This window comes from Suncus etruscus, chromosome 7, assembly GCF_024139225.1.
Source record: "Suncus etruscus isolate mSunEtr1 chromosome 7, mSunEtr1.pri.cur, whole genome shotgun sequence".
Lineage (NCBI taxonomy): Eukaryota > Metazoa > Chordata > Mammalia > Eulipotyphla > Soricidae > Suncus > Suncus etruscus.
The window spans coordinates 73675415-73682006 of NC_064854.1; positions in this window are offsets into that span (position 1 = coordinate 73675415).

Sequence of the window (6592 nt, forward strand, 5' to 3'; positions counted from 1 at the left end):
TCTAGTTCTATTAGCTGTGTCATTAAGCTACTCAGGTAAGCTCCTTCTTCCTTCCTGATGTGTGCTTGCAAAGCTATAAATTTTCCTCTCAGTACTGCTTTTGCTGTGTCCCATAAGTTCTGATAGTTTGTGTCTTTATTGTCATTTGTTTCCAGGAAACTTTTGATTTCCTCTTTCATTTCATCTTGGACCTACTGGTTATTATGAGGCTGTTTAACTTCCAGGTGTTAAAGTTTTTCTTCTGAGTCCCTTTGGAATTTACAAATAATTTCAGAGCCTTGTGGTCAGCGAAGGTAGTCTGCAAAATTTCTATCCTCTTGATATTATGGAGGTATGTTTTATGTGCCAGCATGTAGTCTATCCTGGAGAATGTCCCATGTACATTGGAGAAGAATGTGTATCCAGTTTTCTGTGGATGGAATGTCCTATATATTAACTAGGCCTCTTTCTTCCATTTCTCTCCTCAGGTCTAGTATATTCTTGTTGGGTTTCAGTCTGGTAGACCTATCCAGTGATGACAAAGCCGTGTTGAGTTCCCCCATATTTATTGTGCTGTTATTGATATTATTTTTCAGATTTGTCAACAGTTGTATTAAATATTTGCTGGCCCCTCATTCGATGAATATGTTTAGGAAAGTTATTTCTTCCTGCTCTACATACCCCTTGATTAATATAAAATGTCCATCTTTGTCCCTTACAACCTTCCTGATATAAAGTTTGAGTTATTTGATATTAGTATGGCAACTCCAGCTTTTTTATGGGTGTTATTTGCTTGGATAATTTTTCTCCAGTGTTTTATTTTGAGTCTATGTTTGTGTCTGTAAAGTTTCTGAGCTGTTTTTTGTCTGTTAAACCATGTATTCTTACGTCAAACCAGAAAGTGAGTTTTGTTGTGTACAGTATTCTAGGTGAAGCATTCATTTCATTCAATCTTGTCACAATATCCCACTACTGCTTTCTGGCATTGAGTGTTTCTGGTGACAGGTCTGCTGTAAATCTCAAGTATGCTTGCTTGAACGTAATTTCCCCTTTAGATTTGCTGTTTTCAGAATTCTGTCTCTATCTGTGGGATTTGTCATTGTGAGTAGCATGTGTTTTGGGGGTGGTTTTCTGGGGTCTGTTTTGGCTGGTATTCTTCGAGCATGCAGGAATTGATCACACATATTCTTTAGCTCTGGAAATTTCTCTGTAATGATGTTCTTGACCATTGATTATTCCTGGATATTTTCTTCCTGGGTCTCTGGAACTTCAATGATTCTTAAGTTGTTTCTGTTGATCTTATCATAGACCTCTATTTTCATCTGTTCCCATTCTTTGACTAATTTTTCCATTGTCTGCTCATTTGCTTTTAGTTTTTTTTTCCAATCTCTCCTGCTGTATGGAATTGTTATGTATCTCATCTTCCACAGCACCAAGTCTATTCTCAGCTTCGGATACCCTGTCCCAGAGCTTATTCATTTTGTCATTCACTTTGTTTACTGACTTTTTCATGCCTGTTAGTTGACATGTTATTTCAGTTTGGAGTTTTGTGATTTCTGTCTTCATATTTTCTTGGTTCTTATTAGTGTTCTGTTCAACTCGATCCATGGTTTCTTTAAGTTTGTTGAGGATCTTCCATATTGCTAGTCTAAAGTCCTTATCTGAGAGGTTGATGAGTTGGTTGGTCAATATCTGGTTATCAAAATTGTCATCTTCATTCTCTATGTCTGATGCTGGCCTGCATTGTTTCCCCATTGTCAGACTTATATTGTGGGTTTTTCTACGTGTTGTGGTGGTATTCATTGGCTCTATGATGTAGGCAGCACACTCCTCTGGCTCCGCCCATTCTGAATGGGCTGACTTGCCTCTAAAGGAGGGGCGTCCTTCGTGGATGAAGCCTCACACTGGATCAAATCTTAGGCTCGAGCACGGAATAGAGAAAACAGTCCGGAGAGAAATGCTTGCTTCTGTGATATAGCACAGTTCTTAGTGTGATTTTTTTTCTTCTTGTTGCGATGGTGTTCTTTTCTTAGAAAGAGTGCATGGCCGCGTAGCGAATTGGAGCCAAATTGCTCTGCTGGGGCCTCTTTTCAGCCCACTCCCAAGAGGTTCATGCAACAGGATAGTAGACAGACACACACAGGCAACACTCACAATTTTTCATATTTGAGCCCCACTGGGCAGGCGTAGTTTCGTGGATTTTCCCAGCCTGACATCACAAACAGGGGAGCTGGTTTCTCTAAAGGCTAGCTGGTTTTCATGTTATGGAATCCCGCCCTGTAATTGGCCTCTGGGAGAATTACTTTTCTGGAGCCTCTTTTCGGCCCAATCCCAAGAGTTTCACGGAACAAAATAGTAGACAGACACACACAGGCAACACTCACAGTTTTTCACAGTCTTATTCCAACATTCTGTTGTCTTCTGTTAGTGTACTTTGAAAATATTTTCATTCTTTTTTTATTTTAAGACTCTTTTTGTTCTTCTGTTTTTGTCTGGAGATAATTTTCAGTTCAACCTTGAGCTCAGTTATTCTGTTTCAGCTGCTCTTACACTGCTGTGGAGGCTATCCCAAGTGAAGTTCTCATTTCACCTAACACGTTTTTCAGTTTTTCCATTTCTTTTTGAAGTTTTCTTATTTCTACTCTCCTATCTTCTTGCACCTATTGATGTTCTTCTCATAGTTTTGTGTTCCTTAAACATCCTCAAAATTTCTTCTTTAATTTCCTTATCAGTGATGTTATGTGCATTTGATATTAGTTGTGTATTTAGAACTACATTTTTCAGTCACTGTTACAGGGTTCTGTACTGTTTTCTCATTGTGTACTTTGCTGTGTAGGAGAGTTTATTATGCCTAGTGTGGAGCTCATTTACTACAAGCAATGTGTGGCCATTGAGAAAATTGTAGCATCCATGATTTGCAATGATATGGGATGAAAATTTTTCTTCTTAGTCAAATAGATAGAGCTCTCACTCTATATATCTGTCTTATTTTCTTGGGACTATCTGGAGAGACCATATGGATGCCAGGAATTGATCATGTGTCAGCTGCATACAAGGCAAGTACCTACTTATTTTATTAACTCTCCAACCCTAATCCTTGTTTTATTTTCCCAATCCTGTTCAGGTTCTTTCAGAAAGTTGAAGAAGCAGGAATCCTTCCCAAATATTTTTATGACTATTCATTACTCTGATAAATCAAAGTAAAAATTCCACAAAAATAAATAAACAAACAAAATGTTCTATGATAAATATAATAGATATTTGGTGACACATTTCACTAATTTAATTAATTTTGCAATGTCTATTTACAGATACATCTGTGATACTAATAGGATGTGGCAATTTCTTCTCTCCAAGTGATTGCATTATGTTAATAGAAAAGACAAAATTAAAAAGTAAAATATTATAGTCAATTTGCAAAAGAATTATATATTTTTATTTCTTTTTAAAACTAAATTAACAATTTTATTTTTATAAGTAAAAATTAAAAACAAGCCATTTTACTCCAGGTTATGTTCCCTCTCTCCCTAACCCTTTCACCTAAATGTGGCTATCCATTTCTTGACATATTCTTATGTCACTGTGGGCATATAAAGGCAGCCTAATTCTTATTACTTATTCTCCCAAAAACATACAAGGCACAATACCAGACTGAAAATGTCACAATGGGAAATAAATACAGACCTCTATCACTTTTATGAGTGGAAATCAATCAGTTATAATTAGCTGTATTAAATTCTCTGATAAATATTTTAGAGATGAAACTTGAGGGTGTTTAAAGAAGCTAAAATAAAATAGTTCAATGGACAGCCCATAAAATACAGGAGGGTGAGAGCAGAAGTGAGAAAACTAAGAACAGAAAAACTTCGTAGGCAAAACAACTGTCAGGAAAGCATTGCAGCAGTAATACAGCTTTTGAGGACAAAATCAGTGAATTACAGGATTCATTACAGAATACTTATAGATAATGACAGCATATGGAAAAAGCCAAAAGCCAAATAATTATAATAAAAATAATAAACTTGGGGCCGGGCGGTGGCGCAAGAGGTAAGGTGCCTGCCTTGCCTGCGCTAGCCTTGGACGGACCGCGTTTCGATCCCCCTGTGTCCCATATAGTCCCCCAAGCCAGGAGCAACATCTGAGCGCATAGCCAGGAGTAACCCCTGAGCGTCAACGGGTGTGGCCCAAAAACCAAAAAAAAAAAAATAAATAAAATAAATAAAAATAAATAAACTTTTAATAAAATTATGGGATGAAGTTAAAGGAAAATCCTGTCACATGATCTCACAGGAACAGGAAGGCAATCCTTATGGGGAAACAAAAGTCAAACAAATCATTGCTGACAAGTTTCTGAGAAGTTATCAGAGCTGTAGAGAGCATATACTTGGATCAATGAGGACTGAAGAATATCAGTAAAACAAAACCTATATAAAAATACTCAAGACCACTCCTAATCAGAATGATGTTGAAGCAGCTATATTGATAGAATATTGAAAGCAGCATGATCAAACGATAAATTTATGTACAAAAAATTCTTAAGATTTACAGCAAATACACTAAAGAAAAATTTTCATCCCCAAAGATGATACAATGAAAAATACTGTTTTTCATTACAGATGATGATGGTGGTATATAAGGGGAAAATAAATGACATGGAGTGGCAGTGAGGCCTGTGACACTCTGCTTGCAGACATCCTGTCACCCAGATCACTGTCTCTTCCCTGGCAACTCAGGGTCTCAGGCCAAGCATGCATTTTAAACTAAGGTTCCTAGGTGCAAGCTAAATGTGGCCTTGAAACACACAAGAGTAGATACCAGCAGCTGTAGTAATATGCACAGCCCTAGGATAAAAAATGTCATTTTGAATTCAGGCTAGTAAAGAAGAGAAAAATGTCACACATTTCTTCAACTTATGGAGCCCCAACCCAGTATATAAAAACAACAACAACAGCAACAAAAACAACAAACAAACACCACACTACAAAATTAGAACCTCACCACACTTAGTATGGAAGAGAGAAGAGAGAGAAATATAATGTAAAATACTTGTGCCAGAGGCAGTCAGGTTGGAAAGGAAAAATAGAACCCTAAACACTGGTGGAAGGAAATGTTCTTGGTAAATGGTGATGTTTATTCTAAGATTGAAACTATTTGTGAACAACTTTGCAAACATGGAGTTTAAATAAAAAAATAAAATCACTTAAATGTGATTTTTACAGGAGAAAGAGGACTATTCACTGTCAATGTGGCAATGAATGTAGATATTTTCCCTTGCCCCAACCCCCATCAACAGGCACAAACACACTCCTAAAACCTAATCCCAAAACCTAATCCAATCTAAGCACCAGTCTATCTAATTCTTCAAAAACTACCCTTATTTCTAAAGATTTTCCAGAAAGTTTTTGTCTGTTTCCACAAGTATAATATCTCAGGAAAAGACTTCCCTCCACAAATTTATTTTTTCTTCTAAACTGTCATCACTAGGGCACTACAATTCTTTATCATAATTTGGAATTGGCACCAGAGCAACAACAGGTTCAGTTGCTTAGATTGCATATCACAGCATGGATTCTATCACTGGCATCCTATATGATCCCCCCAAAACTACCAGGAGTGGTCCTGAGTAGAGATCCAAGAATAATCCCAGAGCAAAGCCAGCTATGTCCTGTAAAATAAAATTTAAAATAATTTGAATAATCTTAAATTTATCTCCATTACCTTGAGTTTAGTCTTTAAAGGAAACAAGTCTCTTATTTTCAATAGCTTTCTACTGCAAAATTAATTCTATAAACTCCACATAAAATTTTCTTTGTATCTCATAGTTAACAGCTCAACAAAAAATATAAAAACAATGCAAAGAATGTTTCTATAATAATATTTTTCCATCTAAGAAATTCCTTAGTCAAGACAAATATAAATAAAATAATCATAAAAATATGATTATGAACAAATTAATGTACAGCTAAGCATTAAAATGTTTGAAACAAATTAACAAATATTCCCTTTTATTTATCTTTTTATCATTTTATTTAACATTTTTAATTTAAAAAATTTTCATAAATATAACATTTTCTTTATTTTTTAAAACTACATGTATTTTAAACACTCCAATTACAAAGTTTTTCATGATTGAGTTTCAATCTTACAAAAACTATCTTCTTTCACACATGAATGTTTCTAACCACCAATGTACTAGTTTCCCTCCAAATCTAGCCCCTGCTTTATTTGGAGCAGGCATTTTACTTCTCTCTCATTCTCTGTGTTCTTTTCTATTCTTTCTAGCCACTGTGGATTTCACTATTGTTAATGAAGGGATAATGTGTATATCTCCATCAAAAACCCAGTCATTGTCTTGAATGAACAGTTCTAATTATCATTATCAGTGGTCCCTTCTTCACTCTAACTGCACTTCTCTGCTAATTGTGGCTAGCTTCTTATGAAGTACTGGCCCTTCTGGTTCTCCTCTCTATAGACACTGAATATTATTACATTATCTACATTTTTCTTATATCCCATAAATGAGTGATATTACTTTATACCTATCACTCTCCCTCTGACTTATTTCACTCAAAACAATACTCTCCATATGAAACATATGTAAGAAAATTTTGTG